The sequence below is a fragment of the Maniola jurtina genome, chromosome 27 (genome assembly GCF_905333055.1).
Source record: "Maniola jurtina chromosome 27, ilManJurt1.1, whole genome shotgun sequence".
Classification (NCBI taxonomy): Eukaryota; Metazoa; Arthropoda; class Insecta; order Lepidoptera; family Nymphalidae; genus Maniola; species Maniola jurtina.
In genome coordinates, this window is record NC_060055.1 from 6,440,272 (window position 1) to 6,460,218 (window position 19,947).

At 39.2% G+C, this 19,947-nt stretch overlaps 1 protein-coding gene across 1 annotated transcript in view; it reads left to right on the forward strand.

Annotated features, from left to right (window-relative positions):
• The window catches only part of LOC123879009 (protein daughterless), a 131,245-nt gene that overhangs the window by 323 nt on the left and 110,975 nt on the right, over window positions 1-19,947 (forward strand). The window lies entirely within an intron of this gene.

Sequence of the window (19,947 nt, forward strand, 5' to 3'; positions counted from 1 at the left end):
AAGCGTGGAAAAAGTGTACAAAGCCTATGTTTTGGTTAGGCTTGCTATTGTCAAAAGTATCCATTGTGATCGCTATCATTCGTATTTATTGCAGATTGCTTTACGTGCATTGTCTTATTGTTTACCGACTGGAGCTTTAAGCTGTTAAAATTACGGTATAATCCTCATATAAATCCCTTTATTGTCGAAATAACTTATTTTATTATCATGAATGGAACTGCCTCGTGAGTCAGGTTTTTATGTCAATTTTGAAGGCGTTCTATCGAGATTTTCTCAAATGTGACCGTCCGAAGCGCCGATATAGATCGCAAATTGCCGTTTTTATGTTCTCTTTCGCGCGTGTTTACATGGAACTGTTTATTTACACAATGAAGGCAGACGACGTATTAGGACGTACGAACTATGTACATATTAAGTAGGTATAGTTGCCTGTACGTATCTTCACTAATATTAAGTACTAGCTGTTGCCCGCGATTTCAGGTTTTTAAAATTCCTATGGGAACTCTTTAATTTTCCGGGATGTCATTTCCAGGTATCATACATCTTTAAATAATTCGTGAAACAATTGTGTATCGATATCAACAAAACAATGTCGATTTTAACATTGGCCATACCTCTTGTGGCACCCTCTGAAATCAGTTTTGCCTGTGGATCCCCATTGCCAAATGAATCTACCACATCAGCTCGGAAATCCTGGATTAGCAGAGACATGGGACATTTTTGGACCAACCATGTATGAAGTGGGGGGGTGGGAAGTGGCTAGGTGAGGTAGGATACAGACTGGGCGGTGGCACTCTTTGGGAAAGGTTTATGTTTGGCATTGGACATCTGCAGGCTGAAATGATCATAATCATAATCATTTACTTTGCTAGAATATAGTACATGCATATTATTTACATGGGCCTTAAGGATTAGGTAAGGTTAATCTGTGAATGTACAATTTCTATACATTATCATATAACTATATTATTAACATATTAACTATGTAAATTAATGAAATATTGAAGAAGGCATTTATTGACTTTTAAAGTTGAAATAATTGTTACCATGTTGGATTTTAAACGTTTTCATATACTTAGTTATTATAGTTCCGTACCTCAAAAGGAAAAAAGGAACCCTTATAGGATCACTTTGTTGTCTGTATGTCTGTTTTTAGTGATGCATGTGGCTATGCTGTTCTTAAGATTATGATGATGATTGTTATAGTCAAATTCTTTAGTCAAAGATTTAAGGTATGACTTATCTTACCAACCTGAAGACTTATCAAATAGGATGAGAAGGCATGGCAGAGATTTGGTTATTGAACATAACATAGTCACTACTTAATATTATCAATGTAAAAGTGTATTTGACTTGATTTCTTGGATGGGTATAGTTATAGACGTGGAGAGTGCATAGACTACTTTTATCTTGGAAAATTAAAGTTCCCACGGGATTTTTAAAACCCTAAATCTACATGAATGAAGCCGCAGGCATCAGCTAGTATACTATAAGTATCAGATAGAAAATCTGGTAAATGATCCAGTGAAGTGGTGAATGGGTGAACCCTATGGTCTTATGAGTGGGAGGTACCAAGTTTGATTCCTGGCAAGGGCAAGTCAGGGATCCGTAGTTTCTAATTTGTCTAATGAGTTTGCTGGGAGCCTTCAGCTAAGTTTAGTTACCACACTACTAACTTCAAGCAATTCCATTTCCAGTAAGATACCTATTAGAAACCAATTATGGGTTTTAAGCACAAAAAATTACTTCTCATGCACCCTTTTTAACCCCGACCCTAAAAGAGGGTGTTATAAGTTTGACATGTGTATCTGTGTATCTGTCTGTGGCATCGTAGCTCCTAAACTAATGAACCGATTTTAATTTAGTTTTTCTTGTTTGAAAGGTGGCTTGATCGAGAGTGTTCTTAGCTATAAGCCAAGAAAATTGGTTCAGCCGTTTGAAAGTTATCAGCTCTTTTCTAGTGTAACCTTCACTTGTCGGGGGTGTACAATTTTAGTCCGTATTTTAAAGGTGAATACTTTTGACATGACAGTTGACCCATAGTGTTAAAATCGAGCGAGAAGTCATTGCACGGACTATATAATAATTATATTGGTATTTGGGTTTTCACACATAAATGAAGATTACACGTGTGAATGTTTCATGATTCTTGAAAATGCCACGTGGCTGATTTTCGAAAATTCCTCTCAAGCAAAGCTGAGTAAAAATATAAGTACTATACCAGATTTTATGATTAAGCTGTGGTCCACGGACGTCACTTGATGAGTAGGTATATGATGGTTAATAGATTCTATTGAACCAATCAGAGAGCCTTGATCTAAATACAGCGACTCATAACTGTCTGCTGATACTTACTGATACTATGACATCATATTAAAATTATATGCTTCATATAGACTACTAGCTGATACCCGCGACTTTGTTCGCGTGGATGTAGGTTTTTTAAAATTCCCGTGGGGACTCTTTGATTTTCCGGGATAAAAAGTAGCCTATGTGCTAATCCAGGGTATAATCTATCTCCATTCTAAATTTCAGCCCAATCTGTCCAGTAGTTTTTGCGTGAAGGAGTAACAAACATACACACACACACACACACACACACACACACACACATACACACACACACACACATACAAACTTTCTCCTTTATAATATTAGTGTGATTACATATTTTAATATTATGGTGGGCAAGGCATTGAAAAGCTGTGAAAGCCTAATAATAAGTTTTGTGAATGCCTCAATAGCCCAATGGTTGAGAGTAGACTAAATTCCGTAAGGACTGTGGTTCAAACCCCACTCGTTGCACTATTGTCGTGCTTACTCCTAGCACAAGCTTTACCTACGCTTAGTTTGAGGGGAAAGGGGAATATTAGTCATGACTAGATTGGCTCTTCTAAAGGTTAGAAAGTGTCCAACAGGGCTTCAGCCAAAATGGACCAAAGTTTTGGCCGAAGACGCAAGGTTCGTCGTAAGACGAAGGTTTCAAGCAAGCGCCGAAATTGAATGAACTATTACAATCAATAAAACATTGCTACTCGTACAATCTCAATTATTGTATAGAAGCAGGCGTTACTTTGCGGAAGTCCATGATATACAAAGATACAGAAGCTTAATTTGCTATAATCCGCTAAAAAGCTGATTTTAGCGGATTATAGCAAACTAGAGGATGCCCGCGACTTCGTCCGCGTGGATTTAGGTTTTTAAAGATCCTGTGAGAACTGTTTGATCTTTCAAGATAAAAAGTTGCCTATGTCAATTACATGGACGCAAGCTACCTCGGGACCCATACAAATCGGTTAAACGGTCTTTAAGATTCCCGTGGGAACTCTTTAATTTTCCGGGATAAAAAGTAGCCTACGTCCGTCACCGGGATATAAGCTAACTCTGTACCAAATTACGTCAGAATCGGTTAAACTGTTGGGCCGTGAAAAGGTAGCAGGTAGACAGACAGACAGACACAATTTCGCATCTATAATATTAGTGTGGATTACCGATTAAACTTTTGATTCTTTGTTCAATCTCAATTGTTGTGATCACTTAACCCAGAAAGAGTAAAAAGACTCAAGGTACAATGATCATCATCATTATTATCAATATCAACTAATAGGCGGCCGGCAACGTATGCGCGCATCCTCTGGTGCTGCAAATGTTCATGGACGGCGGTAATCACTTAACATCAGGTGACTCGCCTCGTTCGCTCGCTATTTTAAATTAAAAAAAATATATATTAAGGAATATTAAACTGTTTACACAAGTGTCTATTCAAAAACCGACAATCCATATTACACATGGTTTAGTCATGCAGTTTTGTTTGTTTGTATATTTACTGACTATAGTTAGGTCAAACAAATATGGACTTTATTTCGAAAGCCACAAGAACTTATTCGAGATGAACATTTATTATAACTTTATTGTTTTGGCCTAAATAATGGGAGCTAATTGGTATGAATATGAATCCATACTTAATTTAAAATAAGTAACCTGTATACTTGGTTTTATTGCAGCTATTCGAATGGAATTATATGTAAAAGAGCATCCGCCGAGTTTCTTGCTGGTTCTTCTCGGTGGGAACGGCATTCCGAACCATTGGTAAATTATTTTGACGATTCAAAAGCACTTGTAAAAGTCTACTTGAATGAAAATCTATTCTATTCTATTCTATGGTTTAAGCTACTTCGGTCAGGGCGATTACGCACTGCATCCGATCCGAATCCGTGATACGTTCCGTAGTAGTCATAGAACTATTTGTATGGTAGCTTACGCACTGGCTCCGACTTCCGTCATCCGAGTTCTCTCCGCCATCCGTGAGAATATCTCGGTTCCATGTTAGCCCGCTTCCATCTTAGACAACATCTTCACATACCATCAGGTGACATTGCAGTCAAGGGCTAGCTTGTATCCGAACAAGTGTAAATTAAAAATTTATAACACCCCCGACGATCCAAAGTATTTGAGTTTTCCAAAACATCATTTTCAAATAAATAATTATGTATTTAGGCAACGTCCATCTTGACAGCTTGACATTTGTCTATTGACATAATATTATTATGAACCTAACGGTTATCTAACCTTCTTTTCTACAAGAAAACTAGAAAAGAGCTGATAACTCTTAAACGGCTGAACCCATTTTTTTAGATTATAGCTAAGAACACTCTCGATCAAGCCACCTTTCAAACAAAAAAAACTAAATTAAAATCGGTTCATTCGTTTAGGCCCTTTCATTCGTTTATAACACCCCTCTTTTTGGGTCGGGGGTTAATAAAATAAAATGTGCCTAGGATTCAAATCGGACATAATGACGTAGATAATATGTTAAACATGTCCACTGAATAGCTTGGATTTGGGTCGGAAATCGGATTTTTTATATCCGTATTTTGACTGACTCGGATCGGATGAGTGCGTAACCGCTCTTAGGTTGAAATCTACAGAGCGCACGTTGTCTTTGCTTAGACTTAAGTATCAGGTAAGGTGCATGACACGGGTCTGCCCGCGAAATTCAAATTTAAGTTTAAGAAATTAGTCAAAATAATGAGTTTGACATGAGTTACTCATAAATTGGCCCGTATTATAACTAATTTCTTAAACTGGACCCTTTCAAGTAAAGGTTTTTATATAGCCGTGAGGATGATACTGCCATTGGCGCAATTAAAATGCCATAAGCCTACTTTGTCGTGTTAGTTTACAAATTGCGAAAAACCAAATTAAATCTGAATTTCGCGGGCAGACCCGTGTCATGCACCTTAAAACAAGACAGACTTATGCCAGCGGTACAGCGCTGTCCTGTCTCGTTTTAACAGTGTCTTAAGTCTGAGCAAAGTCAAAGTGCGTTCTATAGATCTCAGGGTGAGATCTATAGAGCGCGCTCTGCCTTTGCTTAGACTTACGACAGAGTTAAAACGAGACAGAGCTATATCTCTCACATAAATCTGTCTCGTTTTAACTCAATCTTAAGTCAGAGCCAAGTCAAAGTGCGCTTTATAGATTTCAGCCTCAGCTTTAGCCCCCCTCGATCATCAATTCGGTTTTTAACGGCGTCGATATTTTACCGCGGGTTAGCGTAAATTTGATTTACTCTCAACTTTGTTTACGCGATACCAAGAAATAATGGAGCTAGGTACGGTTTTTAGTGTGGTGATTAATTTAAAAGCGGTCATAGCTTAGTGGTTAAGCTGCATGAGACGCGTCTACCCGCGAAATTCAAGTTTTTTTTTTGTTTTTCATGTACCAAAACTGTAGTTACAAAGTTATAATAAACTAGCCGATGCCCGCGACTTCGCTCGCGTGGATTTAGGTTTTTCGAAATCCCGTGGGAACTCTTTGGTTTTCCGGGATAAAAAGTAGCCTATGTGCTAATCCAGGATATTATCTATCTCCATTCCGAATTGCAGCCAAATCCGTCCAGTAGTTTTTGCGTGAAGGAGTAACAAACATACACACACACATACACACACACACACACACATACAAACTTTCGCTAGCCGATGCCCGCGACTTCGCCCGCGTGGATTTAGGTTTTTCGACAAAGTAGGCTTGTGGCATTTTAATTGCACCAATGGCAGTATCATCTTCACAGGTTTGTATAAAAATCTTTACTTGAAAGGGTCCAGTTTAAGAAATTAGTTATAGTATCGACTTCTTTGTGAGTAACTCATGTCAAAGTCATTATTTTGACTGATTTCTTAAACTGTACACTTTCAAGTAAAGATTTTTATGGAATACTGTGAAGATGATACTGTCATTTTTTTTACCCGATCACGGCAAAGCCAAAAGGAAGGGTTATGATTTTAGCAGTCTATGTGTGTGTAGGTATGTATGTAGGTTTGTACTTTGTATTTATGTGTGTTCGCCGTAGTGCCTAAACTACTGAGCCGATTTTGATGAATGAGGTGTCAATAGATTCGTTATTATAGTCGGGGTGACATATGCCACATTTTATACGAAAAAAATTTTTATACGAAACGACCTGACGGATTTTACATCCAAAAATCTTTTTTGCAAATTGAGGAAAAAATTCTGAGTTCAGAAATATATGTAAGGTTATTTTTAAAAATTGATTTGAGTTGTCAAAAATAATATAAAATTAATAATTTATCTAATGCAGGTAGATTGATAAAATCGATATTTGGCTCATTCGATGTCATACAATCTGTTGCTAGGAGGCCAACAAGATTGAACTTGCATAAATACGGGTGTTTCGAAGGTTTTAGTTCAGTCTCCTTCTGAGATTCGGAGCGATATCGCATATTTTCGGTATTTGGATTGTGAACTGAATAATTAGATGTTGTGATAGCAATCACGCTCTAATTAAAATATTTATTTTGGCATTAGTTTGTTTAGATTAAAACTCTCGGATAACCTTACACATTAAACTTGTGTTTTTTGTGTTGGTAAATGAGAGGACATTCCGGGGCGCCAGCCAGGTAGCCTCCCAGTGTGCCTGGATGCTGCTGGTCCCTTTTGGATGCGTCCGAGGGGAAGAGCAGTGTTCGGGCCGGTGCGCCCCGGTAACATGGCTAATAATTTCTCTTCGGAGATATTGTTGGCTATGGCTAATGACCTGGCAGGGGGGGAGGTTTCTCCGCGTGTCCCTCTGACTAGCAGAGGGCACAGTGGATGAAGCGGAGGATGGGACGCGGGCGACGTGAGCGTCCCAAGGTCGGGGGACGCACTTCGTTGGTGCGTCCCGGAGGTGCGTCGATGGGGACCGAGCAGGTCCCCGGTGGAGGGTCTGCCTTGGCAGACGTCGCTGGCTGGGTCGCGGTTGTTTGCTTCGGTCGTTCCCGTGACCCAGTCGCCAGGCGACGCGCAGTAGCGCCGCTGGGGTTTAGTGGGTATTCCGGTCGCCTCTCGGCCGGCGAGTCCCACATACCCTCCCTCCGGGGGGGATGCGTAAATGCATTCCCCAGCGTCAAAAAAAAAAAAAAAAAAAAAAAAAAAAAGAGGACATTCCAATAATTCCATAAAAATAATTAAATAATACCTGCTTTTCTGAGTGACGCCAATAATTCAGAAGCGGGACGTGTCTCACGTTGCCTTAATTTTGCTCTGGTATCTTTTTGTAAACAACCCACATTTGATTAAAATTTTAATTGAGTTTGATTTGGTGATTAAAATTTTTAGTTTTTTTTTAAGAATTTAGTCTTTTGTGAAGTGGAACGTAACTTGCAATAAGTGGTTCAGATTTTGTATACATCGAATGGGAAGTTAGTCGTTTCGATTTATTGTTGACTTGATATTAAAACTGAGAGTTCGGCAGTTCAAGGGTAGGTTTTAATGATTTGACGGAGGGCAGGATAGCCCATGATTTGGATTTGACTTAGGGCAAGGAAGCCCGCGACTGACATGACAAGATTGATTAGAAACACGAGGACGTGTTAAATTCAGGACGGCCGAACTGTAAGGTTATTTTTAAAAATTGATTTGAGTTGTCAAAAATAATATAAAATTAATAATTTATCTAATGCAGGTAGATTGATAAAATCGATATTTGGCTCATTCGATGTCATACAATCTGTTGCTAGGAGGCCAACAAGATTGAACTTGCATAAATACGGGTGTTTCGAAGGTTTTAGTTCAGTCTCCTTCTGAGATTCGGAGCGATATCGCATATTTTCGGTATTTGGATTGTGAACTGAATAATTAGATGTTGTGATAGCAATCACGCTCTAATTAAAATATTTATTTTGGCATTAGTTTGTTTAGATTAAAACTCTCGGATAACCTTACACATTAAACTTGTGTTTTTTGTGTTGGTAAATGAGAGGACATTCCAATAATTCCATAAAAATAATTAAATAATACCTGCTTTTCTGAGTGACGCCAATATATAAATATAGTAAATACAATGTTAAAATACACTGGACCACAGAAAAACAACTTTAATATATCTAGCTATCTATCGGCAGTTCGCCGGTAGTAGTCGGGTTTTAGTTCTATATAACTTATCTTATTTAGGATTCTGTAAAGGAACCCTTATTCATCTGGTGGTACGGAACTGCCCACTCTTCTCAGTAGAATCTGTTTTCCGAACCGGTGACGAGTTTTGACATAAGTGGCACAAGTTGACCTACATGCATTAAATGATTTCATTTCCATTGCAAAATTATTGTCATTGTACGAAAATATATTTGGTCAGTCAGTTAGTCAGTTATTATGAAGCGATACAACGATGCTATTTATAGTGCGGACGCGTTATTCATCATAAAGCTCTGTGACATACAAACATGCAAGATTAATTCATTACTTGTAACGCGTGACGGTCCATATTCGGACTCATAGGTTGACGTACTATTAGTATGTAGGTGACATAGAGATGTAGTATCCAAGAGGCACAGTTTATTTAAGTAGGTATTTATTTAATTTTTATTCAGACACAAGTTAGCCCTTGACTGAAAACTCACCTGGTGGTAAGTGATGATGCGGTCTAAGATGGAAGCAGGCTAACCTAGAAGGGCAGTTTTCATTAAACCCATACTCCTTTGGTTTCTACCCGGCATCCTATCGGAACGCTAAATCGCTTGGCGGCACGTCTTTGCCGTTAGGATGGTAACCAGCCACGGCCGAAGCCTCCGACCAGACCAGACCAGAAGTTAAGAAATTATAAAATTCTAAACCCCTACCGGGAATCGAACCCAGGACCTCCCACTAGTAAGATCACAGCGCTTACCACTGCGCCAGGCAGGACGTAAAAGGGGGGAGGGAAGGATAAGATTACTTTGCTGTCTGTCGGTTTGTATGTATGTCCGTCTGTCGTATGTCTGTCCGTCTGTCGTGTCCATCAAGAAAACCTATAGGGTACTTCCTGTTGCCCTAAAATCATGAAACATAGCAGGTAGGTAGCTCTTATAGCACAAATAAAGGGAAAAATCCTAAAACCATGAATTTATGGTACACATTGCAAGAAAATATGTGTTCACAAAAAAATTAATTTACTAAACCACATTAACTTGCAGTGTTTGCTCTACATAAAAGTGTTAGCTAACCACGTACGTCAAGTCAAGAGTGAATATAGGCAACTTCTAGGCAAGCGCCCTCCATCTTAGGCTGCATCATCATTTGCTCGGGTCTGATTGCAGCCAGGCTAGTCTATATAATTTAAAAAAAAAAACGTTTATTTTGTACGTTGCTACGGAACCCTTCGTGTGTGAGTGCGACTCGCACTTGACCGGTTTTTGCTTTTTAAGTAGGCATGTGAAACCTATTGTACTTATGATTGAGTTAAAAAATATGTAGTTTATGATTTTAATATCAACTAGCTGTGCCCGCGACTTCGTTCGCGTGGAATAGTGACTTTTCGCGCTTTATATAGCCACGGACGCTCAGGCGCGAGGCGCCGTGATTCTTTAAATTGACATAACTTTTTTATTTATGAACCGATTGACATGAAATAAACACTAAATCCTAAGTGAAGCTTACTACAATATATTAGTGAAAACCGTATCTAAATCGAATAAGCCGTTTCTGAGATTAGCGTGCACAAACACACAGACAAACAGACAAACAGACAAAAAAAAAATTAATTACAATTTCGGGTTCGGCATCGATATAATAACAACCCCTGCTACTTTTTTTTTATATATTTCCATTGTACAGACACCACTTTTCTACAATTTTATTATATGTAATAGATATGTCATGTCGATGTCGGCCATAGCGGTCATATAACGCGATTCGGGCCGAGGCCGCCCATTCGATGCTAATCCAGCGACTAATCGATTAATATCCTCATAAATCAATAATTCCTCTACTAAACTTTGAGATTTTTCTATTCACTATACTTTATATGACAGGAGGAATTAAATTTGCTCTAAAGGTATGCGCACACTAGCGAAATATGCATTGATTAGCTTATGCTTGCTAGACATTTACTAAACATTTTTTTTAAATTCAGATACAAGTAACTCTTGACTGCAATCTCACCTGGTGGTAAGTGATGATGCAGTCGTAACATTGCATACGTAACGTGTTGTTTCTCGTCCCGGATGGGACGGGAAGGTTTCTTTAAGTACTTATTGGGTGACTAGAAAACGGACGGGACGGGACGTTTCAATCGTCCAATCACACTTCACACTAATATTATAAAGGCAAAAGTTTGTGTGTATGTGTCTGTGTGTGTGTGTGTATGTTTTTTACTCCTTCACGCAAAAACTACTGGCCGGATTTGGCTGAAATTCGGAATGGAGATAGATAATATCCTGGATTAGCACATAGGCTACTTTTTATCCCGGAAAACCAAAGAGTTCCCACGGGATTTCGAAAAAACTAAATCCACGCGGACGAAGTCGCGGGCGTCAGCTAGTACTTTATATGACAGGAGGAATTAAATTTGCTCTAAAGGTATGCGCACACTAGCGAAATATGCTTTGACTAGCTTATGCTTGCTAAACATTTACTAAACATTTTTCAAAATTCCGATACAAGTTAACTCTTGACTGCAATCTCACCTGGTGGTAAGTGATGATGCAGTCGTAACATTGCATACCTAACGTGTTTTTGGACGGTTTTTTGGATGTGGACGGGAGAGTTTCTTGAATAACTAGAAAACGGACGGGTCGGGACGTTCCAATTGTCCAATAGTTCAACAAATCCTCCTGTCCGGTCCCAGGATGAGAAAAAACACGTTGCGTATGCAATGATGCGGGCTAACCTGGAAGGGCTATGGCAACTTTTAGTAAACCAAAAGCCAAAGAATCAAAAGCTTAATCACACTTCACACTACTAATATTATAAAGGCGAAAGTTTGTGTATGTGTGTGTGTGCTTGTTACTCCTTCACGCAAAAACTACTAGACGGATTTGGCTGAAATTTGGAATGGAGATAGATAATATCCTGGATTAGCACATAGGCTACTTTTATCCAGGAAAATCAAAGAGTTACCACGGGATTTCGAAAAACCTAAATCCACGCGGGCGAAGTGGCGGGCTTCGGCTAGTTTGTTATAATCCGCTAAAAAGGACAAATCTGTATGGTACAACATGCAATATGCGGCATGCACCACCTCCACCAGTGAGTGTGGCTTGCTTGGTGGTTGGCTTTTCCTACATGTTTATCAGTGGGAGGGCGGGCGGTGCATGTCGCATGCTGCATGTTGCAACATACAAATTTCTTTGGTTTGGCGGATTATAGTAAATTAAGCTTTTGGTTCCTTGTAAAACCACTTGAACACACTCGACGCACGTTTCGCTCCGACACCAGAGCATCCTCAGAACAGAGATGTAGACCTTACAATGCACAAAAGGCAATGGGCAGTCGAACTTTCCAAAAACCCATAGACGTTGGAGTCCCAAGGTGCTAGAACTATATTCTGTATATATACTTACAATATGACCTCTCTCATTATGCGAAACGTTGTATTGTACGTCATTTAGAGAATGCACGCCGATTGACGACATTTTATTTGATCAGGTGCGCTTGCATCGCCCCACCGTGTGAACCAATCGGAAAGCTGCGTTTGAATTTCGAACATTTTTTTGAATTTCAATCAATTAGAATAAATGGCGGTGATGGCATAGTGGTTAAATTAAAGACTTCAGCTTCCTTTTGAGGAGATCAGGGTTCGATCCCAGACCGATAACTTTTCGGAGTTTTAAGTAATTACATAGGTATTAGGTACATATAGGTATCACGTACTTTAACGGTGAGGCAAAAGATGCATCGTGAGAAAACCTGCATGCCTGTCGGGGGTTTGATTCCAGACACGCACCTCTAACTTTTCTTTACAAAGTTACCAAATATCACTTGCTTTAATGGTAAAGGACAACATCGTGAGGAAACCTGCATGCCTGAGAGTTCTCCATAATGTTCTCAAGGGTGTGAGAAGTCTACCAATCCGCACTTGCCAGCGCGCTGGCAAGTTGTTGAACTATGATACGATGGAATGGAACATTTTTTGGAGTCGGTGCCAGTGAGATGCCAATGTGGAGTCACAAACAATATGAAGAGTGAACGACATCGCGAGTGAACGGAATTGGCACCGGCTCCAGAATATATTATTATTGAACTAACGGCCTTGTCCACAAACTCAAAGTTGCTCAGCGAGCTATGGAGAGGGCTATGTTAGGAGTTTCCCTGAGGGATAACATCCGAAATGAGGAGATCCGCAGGAGTACCAAGGGCACTGACATAGCCCAAACTATTAGCAAGCTGAAGTGGCAGTGGGCAGGCCATACTTGTCGTAGAGGCGTCGGCTGTTGGAGCCGGAAAATCCTTGAGTGGAGACCGCGTTTAAGCAAGCGTAGTGTGGGACGCCCTCCAGCACGATGGACCGACGATATAAAGCGGCTGGCTAGATTAGGAAGGCTGAGGACCGGGTGTGGTGGCGCTCTTTAGGGAAGGCCTATGTCCAACAGTGGACATCCACAGGCTGATGATGATGATTATGAACTAACGAACTGCCGGTATCTATAGTTGGAGCGTGTTGATTTACATATTCTTAATTATAAACTAATTAATTATATTACATATAAACAATAATATTATTAGTGTTTACCGATAGTACTCGATGTACAGACACTAAAGATACGCGTAGTAACCTCTTGGGTTATCGCCGGTTAATTTATTACCGACGGTTAGTATCGTAACGTAACCTAGCCGTTACGGGTCGCTATCCCGGCAGACACGTTTATGCGTTTTGCGTTAAGAGGGGTCTCTCCGTCACTCGCTTCATACAAACGTAGTTCCAATTTCATTTGAATATTAAGCAACCAAAGTCCATGAAATTTTGCAGACATATTCTAGAAACTCATATCTATGTTTGTGGTTTTCCAGATTTCTGTTAAAATATTCAATTTCAAAGTTACGCGGTCTTAAAAATTCACATTCAAATCTTTGAGCCCCTGTAATTTTAAAACTACATATTTTTAGAAAAATCTAAAACACCACAGACACAGATATTAGTTTCTAGAATATGTCTGCAAAATTTCATGGACTTTGGTTGCTTAATATTCAAATGAAATTGGAACTACGTTTGTATGAAGCGAATGACGGAGAGAGCCCGGTTAACAATGTGGTGCTGAGACTGTGACCTAGCTAGCATAATCTAGTATGTTTATTAGGGTTCTGTACCTCAAAAGGGACGAGTGTGAATTAAAGATTTATAATACCTCCGACAAGTGAAGCTTACAGTAACTACAAAAGAGCTGATAACTTTCAAACGGCTGAACCGATTTTCTTGGATTATTGCTAAGAACACTCGATCAAGCCACCTTTCAAACAAAAAATAACTAAATTCAAATTCAAATTCAAATTCAAAATGTTTTTATTCAATTAGACTTTTACAAGTTCTTTCGAATCGTCAAAAGCATCTACCACTGGTTCGGAATGCCTTTCCTACCGAGAAGAACCAGCAAGAAACTCGGCGGTTGCTCTTTTCAAAGATTTGATATACAATATTATGCCATGTATAAAAGCAATTGAAGTCCTGCGCATTGCTGGAGCGAATCGAATCGAATCAAATTAATCGAATCGAATTAAAATCGATTCATTAGTTTAGAAGCTACGATGCCACAGACAGATACACACGTCAAACTTATAACCCGACCCAAAAAGAGGGGTCTTTTTGTTCGGGGGTTAAAAAAGGAACCCTTGTAGGATCACTTTGTTGTCTGTCCGTCAATAAAACTTATAGGATACTTCCCGTTGACGTACCTACAATCATGAAATTTGGCAGGTAGGGTAGGTCTTAGAGCACAAGTAAAGAAAAAAAACAAAGGAAAACCGTGAATTTGTGGTTACATCACAAAAAAAATGTGTTCACCAATCCATATTTATTAATATTATAAAATGCGAAAGTGTGTCTGTCTGTCTGTCTGTCTGCTAGCTTTTCAGGGTTTAACCGATTTTGAATTTTGATGTATGGTATAGAGTTAGCTTACATACCCGGGGAAGGACATAGGCTACTCTTTATCTCGGAAAATCAAGCAGTTCCCACGGGATCTTTAAAAATCTAAATCCACGCGGACGAAGACGCGGGCATCCACTAGTATTAAATGTATTTACGAAAAATTAATTACGCCGAGTCATACACTAAAACATTCAACCCATTTTATCGAAGGGGTCGCATTTCGTTCGGATCGCGTAACGAAATTAGGATGCGTCATGGAGTTTTATCATTTTTATCTCAGCCAAATTACACTAACCCCCCCATTTGACCTGTCATTGAACTGTTTAACAATACAATTAATTAATTTTAAAACGTTTGACTAAAGTTATCTATCTATGTACTTTTTTTTTTCATTGATTCTTTTATTTATTTTTTTCTCTCTCGTCTGGCTTTACAAAGATTAGCTAATGTCAAGTTTGTAGTTATTTGTAACAAGTTAGTTAAACTATACAAGTATGGACCCCGTCTGTGCCGGCGCTCGCCGACATACGCACGGCACCACCTAGAGCGCTTTCCAGTCACTTTTAACAAAAAAAAAAAACACTAAAAAGGCAGAGCACGCCCGCCAGCTAACATCAACACAGACGAAGTCCGATTCTTTTAATATTATGTACCCAAAAAAACCGGCCAAGTGCGAGCCAGACTGCGAGGGTTCCGTATTCGGGTATTTTTTCCTACATTTTGCACGATAAATCAAAAACTATTATACGTAAAAAAATTAAAATCTATTTTAGAATCAATAGGGAAAGCCCTTTCATGATGCCCCTTGATATAGTTATCTTTGAAAGTTGAAAATAGGTACTAATTATTTCTTCATGAACATATTTTTTTGTGATGGAAACCACAAATTCACTGTTTTCGGATTTTTCCCTTTACTTCTGCTACCTACCTGCCAAACCTCATGATTCTAGGTCAACGTTAAGTACCCTTATAGGTTTTCTTGACAGACACGACAACCAGACAGACAACGAAGTGGCCTATAAGGGTTCCTTTTTCCTTTTGAGGTACGGAACCCTAAAAAAAAGGTACACAAGTATGTGTTTGTCATACTTAGTCGTCTTACATGCCATACCATATAACAGGCGTGTGAAAAGTTCGGTTAAAGTATAATCGCCCGTGTAATAGCTCTAATTGGCCTTTTCGTTACCAAGTAGGGCCTAATTCAAGATACCTTTATTTTGTTAATTATTCACTTATTTATTAATAGGTTTGCGCTTGACTGTGATCTCACCTAATGGCAAGTGATAATTACCTCCAGTCCATTAAAGGAAATACTTAAAGCCTCGATAGATCCTGAGCAGAGTGAACTAGAGTGAGGGAACTCTCGGATCGATCCTGAATCGACATTTGTCAAATACTAGAGGATGCCCGCGACTTCGTTCGCGTGGTTTGGGGTTTAAAGATTCCGTGGGAACTGTTTGATTTTCCGTCATAAAAAATTGCCCCTATATCAATTACAGTACCTACCTCGGTACCAAATTTCATACAAATCGCTTAAGCGGGCGGGTTTTTGGGAATCCCGTGGGAACTCTTTGAGTTTCCGGGATAAAAAGTAGCCTATGTCCGTCCCCGGGGTATAAGCTAACCCTGTACCAAATTTCGTCAGAATTGGTTGAACTGTAGGGCCGTGAAAAGGTAGCAGACAGACCGACAGACAGACAGACAAACACACTTTCGCATTTATAATATTAGTATGGATATGGATTAGACTAGGGGAAACGAAGCCAAAAATACCTATAGTCCACGGCAGGTTGCCATGTCAACTTGTCGCGTGCTATAGTCGTTTCATAGCGTCAATTGTAAGTAACATTTGACGCCTGCCAGTGTAGGCGGGAAGTGGCTGGAAGAGAAAGGCTGAGGATCGGATGCGGTGGCGCTCTTTAGGGAAGGCCTATGTCAAACAGTGGACGTCCACAGGCTGATGATGATGATGATGATGAGTGTAGGTGAAGCCTCTACGTGTTGTTACAACTTTCATTACTGTATTTCAGCACTGAAAGGCATGCAGATAGCTATTATGACCGAGTCATCCGCTAAGAAATATTTTTTGAAAATTCATCCCCTAAGGGGGTAAATAAGGGTTCAAAGTTTGTGTAGTTCAAGGGGATGAAGTCGCGGGCTTAAGCTAGTTGCTGTATAAGGAAAAAGATTACTTATTGGTTTTAAATAGTGAATTTTAAAAGGCCGCAATTTGCACAGTGGGTGATTTGTCCGTATTTGGTGGCAAACTGGTGTAACTTACAAATCAACAAAAAATATCAACTCTTCAAGATAATCGATATGGTCATCTTGTTTAACTTTAGCTGCTTCAAGATTGTTTATACAGTATGAGCTAAAACTGTAAAGTATAATAAAAAAAATCGAAGTTAAATTTGCATTCTCATTTTTTAAGTGTGTTTGAATTTTGACTTAGTTATTGGATATGTTTCAATTATATTATGATTATGAGCAGTTCAGTTTTTATATGAACCCTAAAAAGTCACAAATCGAGATTTTCTTCCTACTTAGAAGTCGGTTAAACATCATAATAACTAAACCAACTATTAAGAGGCTGGGCGGAGTGGAGCGGAGAGCGTGAATTGGCTAATCACAGTGCTTAAAATTTTCTCTCCGCATCATTGTAATCTGTAAGTGGAGCGGAGCGGAGCTGAGCGGTCTTTCAAATAAAATATTAGAACACGCGGCCCCGAGCCGGACAGAACGGAGTCGAACAGGCCGCGGTCCCGAGCGGAGAGCACGAAGCGGAGCGTAGCGGGGCGGTGCGGCGAGGCGGGTAGGATAGACTTTGACTGATCGGAACACGGTTCAGGTCTAGTCTGCTCAGCTCAGCTCCGCCCTAATGCAAACATTCGCCATTTTTACTGCTCTTCTCCGCTCCACTCCGCGACAATGGAAGTGCACCCTTAATAATAAAAAAATCACAAGAGATGACAAATCGCGGTCACGCTTTACGTTAATTACTTACATGTAACGATTAATCGACATATTTCGAGAGGGTGTCAAAAATCTGACGCACGTGCAGCGCGCGTGGCATTTCGAGTGTGGACAATCGCATTTTACGGGTACTAATACCTACTCATAGTCCAAATAATATAAAAGGAAAAACTGACTGTCTGACTAACTTTTTTTTTAAATTACATACTAATGCTTGGCTGCAATCAGACCTGCTAACAAGTGATGATGCAGCCTAAGATGGAGCGCGCTTGCCTAGAAGTTGCCTATTCACTCTTGACTTGAAGGTACCCATATTAAAACTGGAAGGGAAAACTGAAGCCGGAAGGGTGTTCCATACTGACTGATCCGTCAACGCACAGCTCAAACTGCTGGATGGATCGGACTGAAATTCAGTATGCAGATAGCTATTATGACGTAGACTTTATTATTTTATTAGTTTATTAGCGGATGCTAAAGGATTTTTGAAAATTCAACCCCTAAGGGGATAAAATAGGGGTTTGAAATTTGTGCAGTCTGTTTACACGGCATTGGCTTACTGTCTCCAAATTAAAGCGCCGTGGTTCAAAAGTACCCCTAATATTTGTTTAGGCGAGCAAACATATTGGGTCAGCGGCGGGTTAGGATGACCACTAACTACAACGGGGTAAATATTACCACGCGCCTGCTTTTTTAGGGTTAATTCTCAATTTTTAGGGTTAGGGTGGAAGCCTCAATAGCTCAACCGGTAAAGGAGTAGACTGAAAACCGAAAGGTCGACGGTTCAAACCCCGCCCGTTGCACTATTGTCGTACCTACTCCTAGCACAAGCCTGACGCTTAGTTGGAGAGGAAAGGGGAATATTAGTCATTTAACATGGCTAATATTCTTTTTAAAAAAAAAGAAAGAAAGAAAGAAAAGAATTTTATTTGTTCTCGCTTAATTGAGAGATGGGGATTTAGTGGAAGTACTTAGTTAAAATGTAAGCTGTGATAGGTTAAGACACCCGCCCCCCTTTTTTTAGGGTTCCGTACCTCAAAAGGAAAAACGGAACCCTTATAAGAAAACTTTGTTGTTTGTCTGTCCGTCTGTCGTGTCTGTCAAGAAAACCTATAGGGACTTCCCGTTGACCTAGAATCATGAAATTTGGCAGGTAGGTAGGTCTTATAGCACAAGTAAAGAAAAAATCGGAAAACCGTGAGTTTATTATGATATGGACATCACAAAAAAAAATTATGTGTATATGAACACATAATTTTTTTTTTCAATTTTCAAAGTTAGATACCTATACCACGTAAGGTGTTATGTGAATGGGCTTTATCTATATATTCTAAAACAGATTTTTATTTGCATAATAGTTTTTGATTTATCGTGCAAAATGTCGGAAAAAATACCTAAGTACGGAACCCTCAGTGCGAGTCTGACTCGGACTCGTTTTTTTATTAGGGTTGCGTCGGAAACTAAAAACTTAGGAGCTATTCCTTTAGGTACCGAACTAGATCAACGTCGCTTAGTTATAAATATTGGACGCAAACATATTATCACATTATATTTCAAAGGAGTGGTCTGCTTAACAAATCTCCACTCCAGTCTGCTATAATGGACAAGCACCCTAAAGCTAATATAGATCCATGATATAAAACCCCATAAATCTAGCTCGTTTCACGGTGGATGAGCGCGCAATGAATGGATTGTATGTAAGTGGCGTGTGGGGCGCGGGGATGCTAGTTTTCATACAATCTGAGATTTATTGAGGGTGAGGTATTTGGAACATTATTTTATTTATTTATTTAGTAATAGACTTAATTTAAAGAGAAACATTTTTCACCATTTTTTATAGACCAAAGCACTAGATAAAAAACAGACTGGTGTTTGGAATTTTGCAGCCCAAATAGACCGTAGTCTATCCATATACCATACTAGTATTATAAATTCGAAAGTACAAAGAAATAAATAAAAACCAAAAATAGTATTAGTCATGATTAGCATGCCTAATATTCTTTTTGTTTTTTAGGGTACCTTACCTCAAAAGGAAAACGGAACCCTTATAGGATCACTTTGTTGTCTGTCTGTCTGTCTGTCTGTCAAGAAACCTATAGTGTACTTCCCGTTGACCTAGAATCATGAAATTTGGCAGGTAGGTAGATCTTATAGCACAAGTACAGGAATAAATCTGAAAACCGCGAGTTTGTTGTCACATCATTAAAAAAAAAATGTTTCAATTTTCAAAGTAAGATAACTATACCAATTAGTGGGGTATCATATGAAAGGGCCTTTACCTGTACATTCTACAAGTGTAAATTAAAAATTTATAACACCCCCGACAAGTGAAGGTTACAGTAACTAGAAAAGACCGAAAAGACCTGATAACTTTCAAACGGCTGAACTGATTTTCTTGGACTATTCCGCACCTACGATCTAAAGTATCTGAGTTTTCCAAAACATCATTTTCAAATAAATAATTATGTATTTAGGCAACGTCCATCTTGACAGCTTGACATTTGTCAATTGACATAATATTAAGAACCTAACGGTTATCTAACCTTTTTTCTACAAGAAAACTAGAAAAGAGCTGATAACTCTTAAACGGCTGAACCAATTTTTTTGGATTATAGCTAAGAACACTCTCGATCAAG